Source organism: Canis lupus, chromosome 7, assembly GCF_011100685.1.
Source record: "Canis lupus familiaris isolate Mischka breed German Shepherd chromosome 7, alternate assembly UU_Cfam_GSD_1.0, whole genome shotgun sequence".
Taxonomy (NCBI): domain Eukaryota; kingdom Metazoa; phylum Chordata; class Mammalia; order Carnivora; family Canidae; genus Canis; species Canis lupus.
In genome coordinates this window covers 76,213,063-76,230,712 of record NC_049228.1, presented here as the reverse complement: position 1 = coordinate 76,230,712, position 17,650 = coordinate 76,213,063, and the positions used below count along the sequence as shown (strand labels likewise).

General features: G+C 43.9%; 2 long non-coding RNA genes across 2 annotated transcripts; one reads left to right on the top strand and one right to left on the bottom strand.

The window, feature by feature from the left end:
* Positions 1 to 1,342: 1,342 nt before the first annotated feature.
* LOC111096829 lies at positions 1,343 to 8,490 on the bottom strand. Its single transcript, XR_005361739.1, has 3 exons — positions 7,859 to 8,490; positions 3,103 to 3,221; positions 1,343 to 2,099 (listed from the first exon to the last, which is right to left on the bottom strand). It is a non-coding gene; the product is annotated as an uncharacterized LOC111096829 (long non-coding RNA).
* Positions 8,491 to 8,539: 49 nt separating this feature from the next.
* LOC119872706 lies at positions 8,540 to 12,271 on the top strand. Its single transcript, XR_005361738.1, has 2 exons — positions 8,540 to 9,299; positions 11,942 to 12,271. It is a non-coding gene; the product is annotated as an uncharacterized LOC119872706 (long non-coding RNA).
* Positions 12,272 to 17,650: the final 5,379 nt, after the last annotated feature.

Here is a 17,650-nt window from a genome sequence, read left to right as displayed (position 1 = left end):
TGCCCCTCCCTCCACAGCCAACTTGAAGGATCCGGGACAGGCTTTATTAAGGTGACCTGAGGGTGGAATGCCTGGGTGGCTTAGTAGTTGAGCGTCTGCCTTTGGCTCAGGGTGTGATCCTGAGGTCCTGGGACCAAGTCCCACATTGGGCTCCCCACAGGGAGCCTGCTTCTCCCTCTGCCTGTGTCTCTGCCTTTGTCTGTGTGTCTCTCATGAATAAATAAATAAAATCTTTTTTAAAAAAAGATGACCTGAAGGTTCTCATGTGAACATCAATTACAACCTGAGCATATCTCAAAACTCAGTGGGTTTAGAAGGAATGTATACTGATTTCCACTGTCTCTTTAAAAAAGAAATGTTTTTATTTAAATTCCAGTTAGTTAACATACAGCATCCTATTAGTTTCAGGTATACAATACAGTGACTCAACACTCCACTGTCTCCAGTCACTCCAGAGATTGGAATGACTCAACTTTACCTCTTGTCATCTTCCATCATGAGCTTTAAAACTCTCCAAACAATACTGGAACACAGTATAAATTGAAGAGATTTCATTAAATAGAATTCTTCCAATTTAATTATAAGGCCAAGGAACCATCAGCTCAGTTTCTGGCCTTGCATGTCCCTTCTTCTCCTCATTGGCACACCTCCACTCTGGATTACCTAAAAGGGAAGTCTCCCCAAGCTTCACAGAGGATTTCTGCCAAAGATCCAAGTTGTGATTTTGTGAGGGAGTTGACTTCATCCCCATGGTTTAAGTCCGAGTTTACTGCTAACACTCGGTTTGAAGCACCCTCGATGTAGGCATTCCTGACGCTCTATCTGGAAGTCACTGTTGTGCTAAATGTACAGTTGTGGCTTCCAGCACCAGCTCTGCCTGGGGAGATACCTTAGTGCAGGTCAAGCACATTTTCAAGGTGCTGAATGTCAGAATCAAGGTCTACCGATGAGACCTAGAGAAGGCAAAATTTTAGATGACAAATCAGATTCATTTTCATCCTTTAAGGACCACATTGGGAAATGTGATCAAATAATAGTACTAGCATTACCCCTGTTTATTAAGTATTCACTACCAAGCATTGTATTGAACATTTTATGAGCAAAGTATTATTATGTCCATTTTATTTTTTTTATTTTTTTTATTTTTTTTTAATTTTTTTTTAAATTTATTTATGATAGTTACAGAGAGAGAGAGAGGCAGAGACACAGGCAGAGGGAGAAGCAGGCTCCATGCACCGGGAGCCCGATGTGGGATTCGATCCCGGGTCTCCAGGATCGCGCCCTGGGCCAAAGGCAGGCGCCAAACCGCTGCGCCACCCAGGGATCCCTATGTCCATTTTATAGATGAGTAAACTAAGGTTTAGCAAGTATAAGTGGTTACCTGGGATTTCATAGCTAACAAATGGTAGAACCAGGATTCCGTCTAATTCTATCTCACTGTGAGGCGCTTGCTCCCACATCGTTGCTTTGCTACTTGTATATGTACCAACCCGTCTGCAGGTTGTTAGTTTGCAAATATAGAGGATCAATCTTGGCAAAACACTGTACGCTTTTTCTCTTCTGCCTGCCTGAGAGCAATGTTTGAGAAGATGTCTCTGGGGGTTAGAGGCAAATTAGGCTTTGCTTAAACCAATACTCAGTTTAAATAAGCATCCAACAAAGAGATTTTATTTTTTATTATTCATATTATTATTTCATTCCCCATCGCACTCTCAATCCCAATTGGTGCCATTTACAAGGAAGACTGGCCCACAGCAAACAACACGTGCCTAGCTATAGTCTTCATGGCCCCTTGCAAATTATCTCTCATAGCTTTCCTATAGCCAAGACTTGAAGACTCTTAGGCGCAAGGTTGTATTGACATAAGTTGTTGAGAGAATGCCATAATCCAGAGTCACAGGAGAATGGAGAAAACGGGCAATTCTGTATAAAATGTGTTTTGCATTCCCACACCCTGCAACCTGCTCAAGTGACATCTGTCAGGCTGGGGTTCCCTAAAGATGCTATCCCTAAGCTGCTGAAAATGGTCCTTGTAGGGATAAGCTTATTGCATTAAAGCTTAAGTCAATTCCAAAACGACTTCTTGTAGGAAGTAAAATCTGGAGGAAAGAGAAAACACAGAGAACGTCTTTTAAGATAGCAGCTAAATCATGCAGCACGGAAGTATGAGATTAGCAATGAAAATTAGACTTTAGTAGGCATCCGCTCAACTCCTCTGTCTCCATTCCTGCTGTGGAAAGGAGAAAATAGTAGAGCTAGCCAGACTTTGCAAGATACAGCCTGCCCACAGCCATGTCATAAAAGATCCTGCAAGAGCTAAATATCTGAGAAGCAATTCAAATGCTATTGACTTAACAGAAACCAACCAGGTTGTTTTTATGAACAAATCTAAATCATAGCACATACTTCAGGCCTGGTTTTGAAAAGAGGCCCCAAGACCTTTTTCTCTGCTGGAGCTATGTGCTTCTCTGTGCACATGCCTGGCTGCAGGGGGTGGGTCCATTCCCATCTGTGGGTGTCACTGATCTGTCTCCCAGAACATGGTGCCAGGCTAGGGGTAGGCATTAAACGGCTCCCCAAGCACTTACCTGACACATGTTCCTCTTTTGTTCTTCTAGGAAAACACATCTTAATTTCTGCATTCACCTCAACTAGTTTGGTGGGTCCAAACCGCAAGTGGGCCAGGTAGGGACTTGTTTGTAAGATGTGCTCCCCAGCATACAAAACCTGTATGGGGGCGGCTTGGCTGTGCTCTTGGGTCCCTGGTTCAGAGCTCCACAAGCCCTGGCAGGGACCAGGCCTAATGGCAGCAAACAGAAGGGAGTTAACACTTGGGCCACAGCAGTGGTACAGCACTTGGGGAACAACCAATTGCCATCTGGGGTGGGGGAGCCAAGGGAATGGAGGGGAGTGGTCTACTCAGAAAGATTAAAGTTCCAGACACAGGAAAGAAAGGGTCTTATTTCCTCTGAGACCTTTGGAAGACTTCGAGAAAATTTGATTTCAAAGTCTGACACCAGAATGGAGGCCTGGTTTTCAATTCAAGCAGAAATTCACACAGTCCTGCTGAAGTCCTAGCAGGGAGGACGTAGCTCAGCTCACCTGGCTGCCCTGTGAGATCAGATGCTCTCCGCACCCCAGGGGGTATCCGTCTGGGGGCCAGGTCCCACGGACTTCTTCACAGACTCATCATTCTTTCCAGAGTGGACCAGCTCTGCGTGCTGTGTGGAAACAGCCTGCTTACAAAACACTCTGACCATTGCCAGATGTGGGCACCTGGCCAGCTTCTACATAATTCAGGCTTTTCTTTGCTCAAGATGGTAAGATTTAAAGGAGCCTTAGAAGTTGATGTGTTTTAACCTCCTCCCCACCTCCCTTCATGCCTCTCTTCATCTTGGGAGCGGCCTCTCCTACCCAAGCACGTGGCAGCCCAGTATTCCATGTGCTGTGCGTCAGCACTTGTAGCTGGAAAGACCAAGATCGTGCGTTTTCCATACGCTTGCTCAAAAACAAAATAAAAATAACCGGGAAGATGTACTATCTGCCTCCTGGTGCCCAGGCCTTGTTTTCCACACATGGCTCTCCCCCAAGTTGTCAGCTCTCAAATACCCAGTTGGGAAGCTCCGTGCTCAGGAATGTGAGAGGGGATGCAGAGCCCAGCATGGTGGAAGCAGATCAATTTTACTCCTGTCATCAGAAGTAATCTTTTAAATTTAAAGTTACTCTTCTCATGTAAGAAGATCAAAGTAATGCACAGAGCCCTGTTAAATGAACACCGACAAATCTATATTTTAAAGTCAGAGCTGAGTTGGGACTTTTCCCACTGATCAAGCAAGGTCAGAGGTTCTGGGAATTTTAATTCCCATTTCATTTCTTCATTCAAGTGAGTCAGTCATATTGCTTTTTATGGGGATCCAAACCATGCTTGCTTTTGTCATCTGGGTCTCATCTGAAAAACTGTAGGGCAATGCAAGCCACAGATTGGCTCTGAGACATGTGCTCAAGCATGTATGTTCAGAGATGGCAAAATCAATCTCTTTTGCTCTGTCTCTCCCCATCTCTCAGCCTCTGTATCTCTGTCTCTCTCATACATGCACACCTGCACGTGCACACACACACTCACACACACTATAGCTGACTCAGCCTCTCCCAATTAGAACAGAATGTCAAAAATCCAACTGAGATTTCAACTTTCCCTCCTTGTTGACTGCATCCAACTGCAAGACGCCAGCAGAATCTGCCACTCATACACGGGAAACAGAATGTGCAGAGTTCTCAGGCATTGCATTGTGTTGAGGAAGAGAGGCTTCAAAATGTGAATACAAATGTGAATACATGTGAATTTACCTAGAAATTTCCAGGCAACTTACACTGGCCATGAATTTTTCTTGAGTTATTTTACTGCTGACAAATAATTGGGCTGATAGCTAACCCTAATGGTTTCCCTCCATTTAGCCAGGATTAAAACCAACTGTATACTTTCTTTCAAAACGCACACACGTTTTAAGGGTCTGAAAAATGTTCAAAAAGGTTTTCTTTTGGTCTGCATTTTGGAGCTCATGTACCTGAACATCTGTTTCTCTAATGAGCCTAGAAGCATGATGGACAGGACTTCTCTCCAGAGTTTTTAGACTGACCAGTGGCAGAAAGGCTAAGAACCATCATCTAGATATATATTCAGCATGATTTGCTGACCAATTTCAGACCATGTGCAGAGAAATCTGTTTTAATCCAGTATAATTCTATCACTGATATCAATCAAGCTCAGAAAAATGAAAGGAGGGACAAAATGATCTTGTCCAGAAGCCTGTCCAGAGACCTGCCATGATTAGAGCTTTGATTTCCATACCAGAAAACCAAAGTGGCCATTCCATGATGAGGAAAACATTTCCTTGGTCAGACATAAACTGTTTACAGATTCTAATTTACCTAATATGGGGCCCATGGTCATGAGCAGACACTGAAATAAGGCATTTCACATGCTCTCTCATTTACTCCTTAGGGTAGACCAGGGAAATGGGCATGATTATTTCCCATCCGTAGATGTACAAAAGAATGTTAGGCAGGAGGCTGTGTGTAAAACCCAGTGGCCTCCTCTAGTGGACAGGTATTCCCATCACACTTCACACACCCAGCCACCAGAATTAGGTAGCCTTGCTCCCTAACCCTACCCTTTGCCTCTCCAAAATCATTTTTCAAGAAAGTATTAGGGAAATTTCAAACTACTCCAAATGTGCTGGTTACTGCTCCGGGATTTCTCCTTACATCTACCAAAAAAGAGTCCAGCCTTGATTCTTCTGATGAGATCAGATTTAATCCTGGGTTAAGCTGGGGAGTAAGGCTGAAATATGGCTACCTTGGAAGAAAACTTGGAGTCTCTTTTCCAACAGAAGCAGAATGTCCATTCCAACCAAATGAAGAAACTCGAGTCTCTATAAAAACATCTTGGGAGAAGTAGTGTGGTCTCAGGAAAAGAGTTTGAGCTCTGGAACACCACTAGTTGGCACCACGTGGTGCCTACTGAGCTTCAGTTCCCTCATCAATTCAATGGAGGTGACATCAACTCTTGAAAGGATTAGACCCTGAGGCTGAAAGATCATGCGTACAGAGTTCCTAGCTCAGAGCAAGCAATTAATAAATGGTGACTTTTATTATCATTTTTTAAAAAATATTGGAGGCAGTTGTGTGTTATGGTTACTTGAATTTGGAAGGTTAAGTTTGTTTTAACCAGAAAATTCTCGTTGTTTCCATCCTCCATGTGGAAGATGTTTCTAAAACATATGCGTGCGCTTATTTTCCTGCCACAGAACGGAACACAATTGAATTTTTCTGTGATGATTAAGGATCTGGCTGTGCCCCGGGCAATCATTCTCAGAGCAAAGGCTTCTCATTGTTCAGCACTTAGATACAGATGTGGGAAGCTGTGCAGACCCAAGGATGGGCATCAACCCTTCCAAGTTAGTCAGTTGTTTGTTTTAAATAAATCTCTGATATCAGAGCACTTTACTAGGGTTTGCCTTTTACTTATCAAAGCAGGTTGGGAGCTATGTGTAAGGGTTGGCTATATTCCCCGTAGAAGGTTGGCTTCTAGTTAATCCAAGTTTTGTTTATTCTTTGTTTATGATGCACATGAGTCTTCCCCAAGTAGAGGGAAAGTCTCATCAGTGGCAGAAGCCCAACTTCAGCTGAACCCAAGACCAGGCAGGACCTTTATAATCAGACTGCAGTCAGGATTCCTTAAAGGCATCTGTCTGCCCAAATTTATTTGTAACACTGAGCACTTTCTAAGGAAAAGGGAAGTGGAGAAGTGGGAGGTGGGAAATCAGCCCATGTTTTTCTTATTAAGTCCTTATAAAGGTTAGAGAGATCAGTCACAAATTCTGGAAAAGGAGAGACACATTTAGGTTGGCCCAAGTCAGTCTGGTTTTGGGTTGAAACACTGAGGGGAGAAGTGATGGTCTGACTCAGGAGAGAATAGCCACTATGTGTCCCCTACTCTGTAAAGCTCTGTGACAGCCTCCTCGGGCGCCTTGAACACCAATAGCCTTTACCAGACAGCAGCCTGATGACTTAAGTGTAAATGAGTCAGAAACATACGGATTACATTTCCCTGAGAAAATAGGTCACTTTAAAAATGAAGGGCAAAGTGCTTGGGAAAATGCATTATGGGTTCTGTCAAGGCCAAAAAGGAAGTAAACTAATTCATATATTCTCTAAATGCCAAATGTGAGCAAGCATTTCAGGGCAAACGCTTTACAGGAGTATGTATATATGATCGTGTAACTGTCTCAGCTTGGGAACCTCACCAAGATGATGTATATCCATGTATCGTCTGAGGCCTGGAAAATGATTTTTGTGAACAGCCAAAAAGAATATACACAGACCAAGACAATAACACTGACTAGTATCAAACACTGGAAACTGGAATTTAACTCAGTGTCTCCTGTGAGAAAGCCATTCCCACTCCCCATCCTCCCCTCAACTTTTTTTCTTTGACATTCTGACTTGAAAAATATCAAATGGGAAAATCAACACAAATGTTTGCTATGTGATATGGGCTGGCAAACAAACAAGTGAACAAAAATCCTTACAAGTGTGTGGCTGTAAAGGGATTCTGTTTTACTCAGGCTGAATGCTAACAATCTTTCTAAAGATGGTTGTCAAAATGGATGGAAGAGAAATGCAAAGAATTGCTCCTCACAGCTAGGTTGCCCAGGATGAAGTGATCGCAGAGCCCCAGGGAGCCCACTGCTGCCCCTTCCTGGCCCAATCCCCACCTCCAGAACTGGGGTCCAGGAAGCAAGGAAGGTCTTACTGGTGACCTACAAGGCCCACCTTGGGATGGCATTCCATTATCTTCTGAGCAATGGATCACCTACAGCGTCACACCGAGAGCTTGGTAGAGAGCGCCCTACAAGGTGAGGAATCTTGGAGGACAAACCAGGTGTGCAGACAAACTACAGGCACCTTCAGTCGGCCTTCTAAACCTCCACTAATTCTCCCTAACCCAGGCAGGACGGAATTATTTGTATTTATTGTCCTGGTTCCCCTAGAAACTCTGATGTGATATTTTCTCTCTCTCTCTCTCTCTCTCTCTCTCTCTCTCTCTCTCTCCCCCCACCCCCTTATCCTCCCTCCCTCTCTGCTTTTTATTGAGTCACTTTTTCTTCTCCCTCTGTGGTCTCAAAAGTTTCTCTGGGTTTTTTTTTTTTTTTTTTTTCTTCCTTGAGTATTTCTTTCTCTGTCTGGATTCTTCTCTGCCCCCATATGCCTATGTCTCCCTCACCTTGTCTCTCTCAGGAGCCTCATGCTTGATGAAACAAGGCCCATGGGCACCCCAACATTTAGTCAGAACTACCTCCATAAGAACTGGCAGCTTATTCTCCATGTCTCAGTTGGGAAGGAGGAACACTTCTCATTTCCTCTTGGTATTTCTTCATTTGGAAGGATCTTCCACACCTGCTCCTCCCTGTGGGGAAAGAATGGCCTAGCGGGGTGAATGTGTGTAGCTGCCCTACTTCTTCTCCTGCTCAGTGGTTGGCTATGTCGCTTCTCCATGCAGTGCTGTGGGAGTCAGGGCATACTGCCTCCTGGAAGGGCTCAGTACACGGGCACACTAAGGCAGTCCTCAGAATCAGCCTTGTCAGAAACGTAGGTGACCTTTCAGCTTTCCGTCAGGAGACTCTCATGCCTCATTTCTCAGTTGGATGACAAGAAGGATGGCATTCATTAGATTCCCACAAAGGACCCCCCCCCCCAAGTCCTCATACACAGAAATTTTGACTCTACACCCCAAAATGTCCCTGAATGGGTCTCTACTTCGGTCTGTAGCCTATCTTCACTTCTCAAAACTCTTTCTTTCTCTTCTACAGCAGCCATTACTTTTGTTCACTGTTACCTAGTTCCCCTCTGCTTCAAGCACACAGGAAGATATACATCCTCACACAGTTGAAATTGGCCTTGACCTTATATTGTCTGTTGAAATGTGACATAGGGGATGATTGCTCTAGAATGTTACCCACCTCACAGGAGAATTCTATGCATGAGAAATGAACCTTTATGGTTTGAAGGCCCTGGGATCAGAGGGATATTTGTTATACAGCAGAATCTTTCTCATCCTGATGATACATCTTCCTTGTTTTGTTTCACTCAATCCTAAACCTCTGCATCTCAACTCTGGTTTCATCATTTTGCTAACATATCACCATTTATTATCCTTTTCTTTCTCTGCCCCTCTAGCTCACCTGAGTTGTTTTTTTACCCCTTAGGACAGACATGGATTTGTATTTTTAATGATCATAAATAGATTGGCTTTTATTTTCCGCAAATTTGGAAGAACATAATTTGAAGAAAGGAATGTTCAACCCGACATAAGAAAAATACTTTAAGCCCAATGGTCTGAATGCTTTAGGTCTAGAATAAAAGACAGAGAAATATGTATTTGTTCATCTCAGAAAACTGAAGGGAAGGAATGTTCTCAAAGACTTAATAAGTCTGAAATACAAGTCCACGTAAAAGAAGAATAGACAGACTTCTTGGACAAATTGAAAAGAAATTGCCAAACTCCCTGTGGCCTTGAAATCTTGAATTCTTCAATGTGTAGGAAAAGAAATAGAAGAGAGCAGAGTGGCATCTCAGAAGTTACTCTGAAAGTCAATTCTTTCTGACCATACCGCTCAAAGGCAAGTGAGAAGTTTTAGGAGGTGGCGGGAAGCACTTTTAATGTAATAACCTTCAATTCCCAGTAGGACACAAACCACATGTTGGTGTTATGGATAAATTCTGAACAGCATCTGAGGGTAAGTGTTTAATTACACTTGGCGCAGCTACACATTTTTACTCACAAGACAGGAAATCCCCCAACTATTAACTGCATTCGACCTCGACACACCGAATGAGAACCTTTCTGGCTGTTCTTTGCAGGATGGTCAGAGCCAGCATCATTTCTGGGGCAACAGTAGCACCTGGACCCAAAGCCTTATTATGTGATTGCCCATGGTTGGGGCCCAGGGGGACACCCCCTCCAACACCCTCAATGGCACTAAATAAAAGAATTAAACCTTTTCCAGGCCAAGCCCCATGGTGTCTGCCTGGGAGAGTTCAAGGCAGTTTGGTAAACGGGATGAACTGCTCCAGGCTTTCTCCCAGATGTCCTGAAATTCTTACTGGAGGTAACACTGTGGTCTCTGAGTACCAGGTAGGGAGTAGCAATTATGGGCCAGCCTCAGGCAGAAATAAAGTAGCTAGAACACTGTGCCCCAACTTCTTTTTAGCACATGCTACTTATAAATGACTCAATATCTCATACACTCATTTAAGGTTTATTAAATATCAAAACAAAAACCCAGATGAGCTGTTAAACACTGTCTGACTAGCCCTCCTTGAGAACTCTTGTGCTGGAACTTCTAGCTCTTTCCTTTTTTAATGGTTTTCACTTCATCTATCTGTTCTCAACATCCACCCATCTGTACTATACTCATTTATTCATTCAGAAAGCGTTTACTAAGGGTACTAGACATTAGAGAGATGAAGTAAAATAAATCATGAGCCTTGCTCTAGAGGAAGATGAACAGAGACGATCTTATTACATTGTAGCAAATTCTCTGGTAAGGTGCATGCTGGGTAAAAGCCAGCACCCACACTTGCCCCAAAGGCAATGGCATGAAGTGTCAGGGAAGATTTCCCCAAAGGAATGAAAGCCTTGTCCTTCTTTCCATATCCTATTCAAACCTACTCAGCAACCCTTCATTCATACAAAAGTAAAAATCATAAACTCTCACAAAATTATCAAATCTTAAGCATCTTGATTGTTTAGTCCAATTTATAAAGCAGAAAATTGCGGTTTGTAAAGACCAGCCACTGGTCCATGGTCACACAGGTGCTAAGCAGCAGAGAGGTTATACTAAACAACTACTTTGAGTGCTCCTCCTTCCAAGTACCCATTTCTGCGTAACAAACAACTGCAGAACAATAGCAATAGCTTATTTCACTCCTGAATCTGCCCTCTGGCTGAACATGGCAGGAAAGCTTGCTCTAATCTATGAGGCATTCCCTGGAGTAAGTCTCTGGAGCTAGAGAATCACTTCCTGTGCTTGCTATGGGGTGGCAGCCCAGCATTGGCTCCTCTTCTGGTGCGCCTCTCCATGGGGCTTCTTGGGCTTCCTCATAGCATGGCAGCTGATTTCAAAAGCAAGGGTGTGAGAGGCAGGGAGTGGAAGTTGCCAATTTCTTAAGGCTTGGTTCCAGAAACTGGCACAGCATAGTTTCTGCCATATTGTCTTTGTTCAAAATCTAAGGCAGTGGGGTCATAGACCTCATCTCTCAAGGGGAAGAATGGCAAAGAATTTTTGGCCATCTCTGATTTACTACATCTGCCTAGGTGATTTTGCAATCTGATGGACTTTAAGACTAAGTTAAAAGAAATAAAAGCCAAGTGCAAGGATAAGGGGAACAACATGCCAGTGGTCTTTGGCATTTGTGCTGCAGGCTGTTGCAAGCTTCTTCGGGTGGCTTTTCAGGTGTCAGCCAGCAAATGAAGGCAAAAGGGCAGAAAAAGATGAGGTTTTCCAGTCAATGAAGTTACCCACGCAACCCTCAGAGACATGGTACCCTACTTTGCTGCATATTAGAATAACCTGAGAGCCTTCAAAAAAGAAATATAGATTCCCACTGCCACTCCAGATCACAATTCCCAGAGGTGACCAGAAAGGTTTTTTTTTTTTAAGATTTTATTTATTTATTCATGACAGACTCAGAGAGAGAGAGAGAGAGGCAGAGACACAGGCAGAGGGAGAAGCAGACTCCATGCAGGAAGCCCAATGTGGGACTCGATCCCAGGTCTCCAGGGTCACACCCCGGGCCAAAGGTGGCGCTAGACCACTGAGCCACCGGGGCTGCCCCCAGAAAGTTATTTTTAAGAAAGTTCCTCAGGTGAAGGGAGGCAGATTGGTGGTCAGCACCTGTTGGCAAACCTAAATGTTGAAACTGCTCCCAGAATCACTGACACTTAGTTGAGGGTGAGAACCCTGCATATTTTTACAGATGTCTTTTAAATGATAAAATTGAGGTCCATCTCCCCTCCCTCCAATTATGAATTCCACTTTGGCTGTGAAAAATAGTCCTAAGATAAGATAAAGAACTGAGGGAAATGTATGACTTTTTCTGGTCCAAGAGCTCTGTTTTGGACACAAGACACCGAGGCCAAAATAAAAGCCCAGAGGACAGGGAGGAGAGACCTGGCTCATTTTGGGGTTCCAATATAATTGTTTTGAAATTCATTCATGTTGTTGCATGAATCAATAATTCATTCTTTTCTATTGCTGAGCAGTGTTCCATCGTATGAATAGACAATTTGTGCCCAAAAATGACTGCAAAGTTTGGAGAAAATCTGACAGATTTTGTTCAGCAAAGAAAAAAATAAATCCTTTCTCTTATCTTCCAGAGACTAAACTACTGCTCATTGCCACATTTCCTGCAAAAGAGGCTTGAGCTAATTCCTGAGGACCATCTGCTCAGCCAGGCCAGAGAAATACCTTTAAGTTCCAGCAGTGGAGACTGGGCTTACTCTCTAGAGACATGTGCCTCTATTCCAAACAGAGCAAGGACTCAGATTAGCTACATCTCCAAGAAAACACTCGAAAAAGCACAGAAAGGGAAAATGGTCTCTTTGCCCTTTATCAAAAGGAGAAAATCATTTTCATTTACCCTTACAATGAACATCTGGCTCACTTCCTGTTTGGGCTATTGCAAATAAAGCTGCTATGAACGTTCACTTATGGGATATAGGTTTCCTGTTTCTATTGAGTAAAGACTTACGGGTAGAAAGGCAGGGATGGGTTATAGAGTGGGCATAGGTTAACTTAAAAGAAACTTTCAATATGTCTTCCAGAGTGGCTGCATGTTGCTACCAGAAGCATATGAGAGTTCCAGTTGCTCCACATCCTCACCATCACTCACCTGGCTCCATACTTTTAACTGTTGCCAATCCAGTGGGTACTTATTTTGACATACATTCCATTTTTCTTTCCCTGATACAAATGATGTTGAGCACATCTTGTGCTTACTAGACATCTGTGTAACTTCTTTTGTAATTGTCCAAACCTTTTGCCTCCTTTTTCATTGGGTTGTTTGTGATTGACCTGTACAAGTTCTTAATATAGTCTCTATAGAAGTCCTTTGATGACATTTCCTCTGGGTCTGAGGCCTGCTCTTTCATATTCTTATGGTATCTTTGGGGGAAAATTTTAATTTTTATGAAATCCAGTTAACAAAATATAAAACTGATCTCAGACTTCTTGCCTCCAGAGCTGTGATGGAACACATTTCTGCTGGTTTAGGCCACCAGGTTTGTGATAATTTTTATAGCAGCCCCAGGAAATAATTCACCCATTAGGCTGGTTGGGTCTGTTCTTGGCATGGGTGGCTCAGGGATTAGGCTGAAATGTGTGTGGATTTATACAGAGAATTAGGAGAGCCTCTGTCTTGGTTTATCCCTCTGGGATTATCTGCCCTTTGTCATCTGCAGGGCCCCTTTACATAGTTCCTCTGGCAACAGAGATGGAGTTTCTATTAAAGTTTTTGGCATTCCATGATAAGGACCCGCTCTTGTGTAGCATTTTCTCCAAATTTGTCTCTTCTCCTCTATCTGCCTGCTTCTGCTTCTGTTTACTTTTCAAACTGTAAATAGTTGCTTTCATGGATTGTCCAGAGCTTCTAGTCATATTTAGTGAGTGGGAAATGGTGTAGGGAACTTTTCTACCCAGTGGCCCCGGAGGCTAACCAAGATCCAACATCTTGCTGTCCCACATTTGAGATGGCCCACCCAGAACAAACCCTTGTTTCGGTTGCTCAACTCTGTGGTCTTCCTTGAAATTCGTAGACTGTGAGAGGTGGAAAGCAAGAGCAGAATATGTGAGCTTCAACTAATACATTTCATGGGTCATTACAAGCCCTTTGCCATTGCATGAATATCCAGTGTACAAAATCAATTCTGCTCACAATTATCTAGTCAAGGAAATAGACCATTCTGGAGTAAGAAGGAATGACTAACTTTTAATGATGACTCACCCCAGGCAGGGTGCTTGATGCTAAAGGTGGGAACAAAGTTAAGCCATGGAGTTCTCCCAACAGGGGCTTAGGATGGGAGAACAAAGAAGTTCGCATGGAATCACCTGTGATGAGAAGTAGTACACAAGAAGTGGTCCAGAAACACAGAAGAGGGAGAGATGAATGTTTAGGGCATTTGGGAGAAAAATCCCTAGTGAGGTGACGTTGGATCTGAACTTTAAAGATCTTCAGATTCCACCAAATGGAGGGTCAGCCAGGGCATTCCAGGTGGGGAGCACCTCCAAGAGGGGCTTGGATGTTTGAGGTGCTAGCACGGTGCCAGAGGGATGGCAGTCTGGTATGATGAGAGTCTATCGTGAAGCAAGAATGCCACACAGATCCACAAAATGCCTGGTCACAGAGAAGCCATGGCAGTAGTTCGACTGCAACCACCCTTTGCCCTGATGGGGCCAGAGTCACAGGAAGGTGCCATGTGAGTCAGAGGAGGCACATAACTCCTCCGATGGCACCTGCTCTTCTTTTTCTTTAATACTGGGATCAGATTGTGAATGGCAGGGAGTAAGCCTGGCTTTATTATGACAGAGGAAACAAGAGGTATACGTGGCTGAACTCTGGATCAACTGCTGTCCTTCTCTTCCCTCCTCTCTCATTTCCTATTTTCTAAGTCTTTCAGCCAGATAAGCTGGGCCAGTGGTCCTGGCATGTGAAATCCAGTGCTATGGGAAGGTTTCTCTGTGACAAAGAGAAATGGCATGTGAGGCACCCAAGTGCCAGCTGATGTTTCAAAATAACAGTAAAAAGTGTTTTCTGGCAACCCTCCGGGGTCTGGACAAGCCTCCAGTCTGGGCTGATGAACAAACACATCAGATGCAAGGTGAAAACACCCAGCTGTGCCCTGCTTGAGCTTCATTGTCGGGCAGCCATCTCAGCAAAGGGACAGGCTTGCAGGTGTGTCTTCAAACATAATAACAGCCCACAACATGCTGCCATCTGTTCTGACAGAAAGGGGGAAGTTACTTAAGTGTTCTACAACTTTCATCTTTTGGTTCCTCCCACCCACCCAAAAGAAAGAAAGTTATCATTTTGCTGATAATCCTAACTCTGATGGTTTCCAACAGGAACAAGGAGTTTGAGCTTACAGGGAGCATAGGCTGAGAGCCATTGCGATCTGATGTGCAAGAACACAAGAGAGTAAAGGTTGGTTATCAACCGTTGTTTCCAGCAGATTGTTGATATATATACTACTTGTAACCCACTTCAGTAAATAGCAGTAAAAATAAGAGAACCTCCAGGAATACAGAGGTACTATTAAAATTGAAATTAAGCACTCTGGAAAGACCAATTTTGATGTTTTCTGTAGAAGTCTCCTACAGTAAAAGCTGAATGACAAATGCCCAGGATCATCATCTACTGGCATAGCTGGCTGGAGCAAAGTTTCATCTCAAAGAGGAAAGTTAGTGCTGTCATTCCTGGACTCCTGTTAGGGATTGACTGTGTCCCCACCACCACCCCAAAATTCATAGGCTTAAACCTTACTCCTCAAGGACGTGACTAGGATAAGATGAGGTCTGAGGATAGAGCACTCATGACTAATGGTAGAGCATTAGTCACAGGACAGCTAGCTTCCTAGCTAGATTCGCACAAGGACACAAGAAGTCAGCATCTGAAAGCCAGAAGAAGGCTGTCACCAGAACCAGATCGTGCTGACACCCTCATCTCAGACCATCAGCCTCCAAGACTGGGAGAAGTAAATGTCTGCTCTTTATAAGCCGTCCAGTCCATGGAACTCTGTCAGCTGGAACAGACTAAGAAATGCCCTCAGGGCATCTTTCATCTATGGGGTCCTCAGAAGCCCAAACCATATTCCACAGTAACAGCCTCTGCAAATGCTTTGTTCTCTTTTCTGCCCACAAATAACCCTACCCCCAGGTCTGATTCTGCATTAGGTTCTAATGACACCTACAGCAGCCCAGATTCCAACCTACCAATTCCACACTTTCCTCCCTGCTCTCCTCCTGGCCTGGCCCCTCTTCCACCACACACACCACTGTCCCTGTTCCTCAAGGGAAAGGTGGCATCTTATTGTCCACCTATTCAATGGAGGCCCAGCCTCCAGTGCCTGGCTTCCATTCTTCCCTTTCTACCAACTTCCTCGAGCTCAGGCTTTGTATGGAAGATGCACAAGAGCATAAGATCAGGGGCCTGTCCTTAAAGACCCCATGGCCAGATGAGGAGAAAGCTACCCCTCTCACCACAGCTCCTGTGAACCCAACAACTCCTGTGAACGAGGTATGGAAGAACAAATCCATTCATGCTGGCCACCAAGGTGGAGGGAGCCAGGAGACAAGGGAAGGTGAGCTGTGTGCTGCATTCTACACAATAGGAAGTATCTTACCAGATAAGAAGGGCAGCCGGGAGAGGAAGTAGACATGGGCAAAGCTCACAAAAGTCTACACTCCAGAAGTGGTGAACATCCTGGTCCAAGAGATGATGCTCATAAGGGCTGAGTAACAAAGGATGTCTGGAAAAGCCTGCTGAGCCTGGATCCTGCCGTGGTGAGATGCTTGATCTTTATCCCGTGGGCAGTGGGCAGCTTTGTAAACAGGAAGGTAATAGACACCACTAGTGACAGTGTAGACTGATGAAGGGAGGGATTGGGAGGAAGGAGAGCAGCATGAGCCTCCTTCTTCCCCCTCCTTTCCTCATGCCTAAACTGCATCCAGACAAATAGCTCTCTCCAGTGTCCTCCTCCTTGTCCCTGAAACTACACCCCTACACTTTGAGGACAGCCTCCTGCAGAATCACTTTCCTCATACACTTCAATTAACTCCTTAAAACATGACTACATGTCTGGAACCTTCTGGAACCCAGGTCAACATCACCTTACCCCTGTTTTCTCCATCCATAAAGTCAAGGGGTAACTGGCATGGCCATCAACACAGAGGGTCAGGGGCCTGTAGCATGTCCAGGAAACAGAAATCAACTGACGGGAAGCCAACAAACCCAGGTCAGAGTAGTTGGCCTATGTGGCAAAGCCAAGAAGCTCTTTTGAGTTGACAAATTGTTCTTAGGCCAAGCACTCTGATCCAGATTCTTTCTGAGATGTGTTATTTGGCTACCACAACCTGAAGGTGGAGACACTATTGGCCCCATGTTATAAACCAGGAGGCAGAAACGGACTGCAGAACTCCCAGGTCAGATCCCTGTAAATGAAGAGGCTGGTTCTCAATTGTCCCAAAGCCAGGATCTTTATCCCTACAGCCATCCACTTCTCCAGCATCAAACAAGCACTTGTCTCCTTCTTCTTGCAGGTTCACATCAACCCAAGGGAGTTTTAGCCGAGGATTGCACAGCCTCAGTCGCTTGCCTAGATCCAGCTGCAGAGTCATGGGGTAATAGAATTTTGCAGCAACAAGGAATCTGCTCTTTCATTTATCAGAAAGTGAAGTGACTTTGCCAGGATCACGGGCTAGTAAGAGTCAGACGTGGCAACAAAGTCTCCACTTCATTCCTAACTCAAGACTTTTCTATCTCCCCTAGTCCTAACTCAAGATTTTCTGAGGATCATCTCCCCTAGGCTGTGACACTGCATTTCTTTGTCCTCCTTTTCTAAAGTGGTTTCCTTTTCTAAAGTGGTTTCTGCTGGTGTATGGAAAATAAACTTTAAAAGTCAACACCACCTCCATCTCCCTCCTGAGAAATGATTGTTTGCTGATCTATTTCTGAGACCTCAAATAATTTCCATTGACCATCTTCTAACTATCAAGGTTATACTTGAAACTTTGAGTAGTTGCAAAACTTTTCATGGCTATTTATAACACACTTTCTACATGAGGACTTTTAATTGACCTTAGCTGTAACATTTCTTTGATGAAATGATTATAAAATATGCTCTATATCAAAAAATGAAACCTCTAGGTTATTATAAGTGGAAAATTACAGAAAAATGTCTTAGAACCTTAAAAAATGCCTAGTGACATATATGCAGAAAAACCATAAAGCAAGTGAACTATACTAAATTAATATGAAAACCATTTAGATTTTTGTGTAGAGCCATCAAAAATTGTTTCATTGCGTCTCAAAT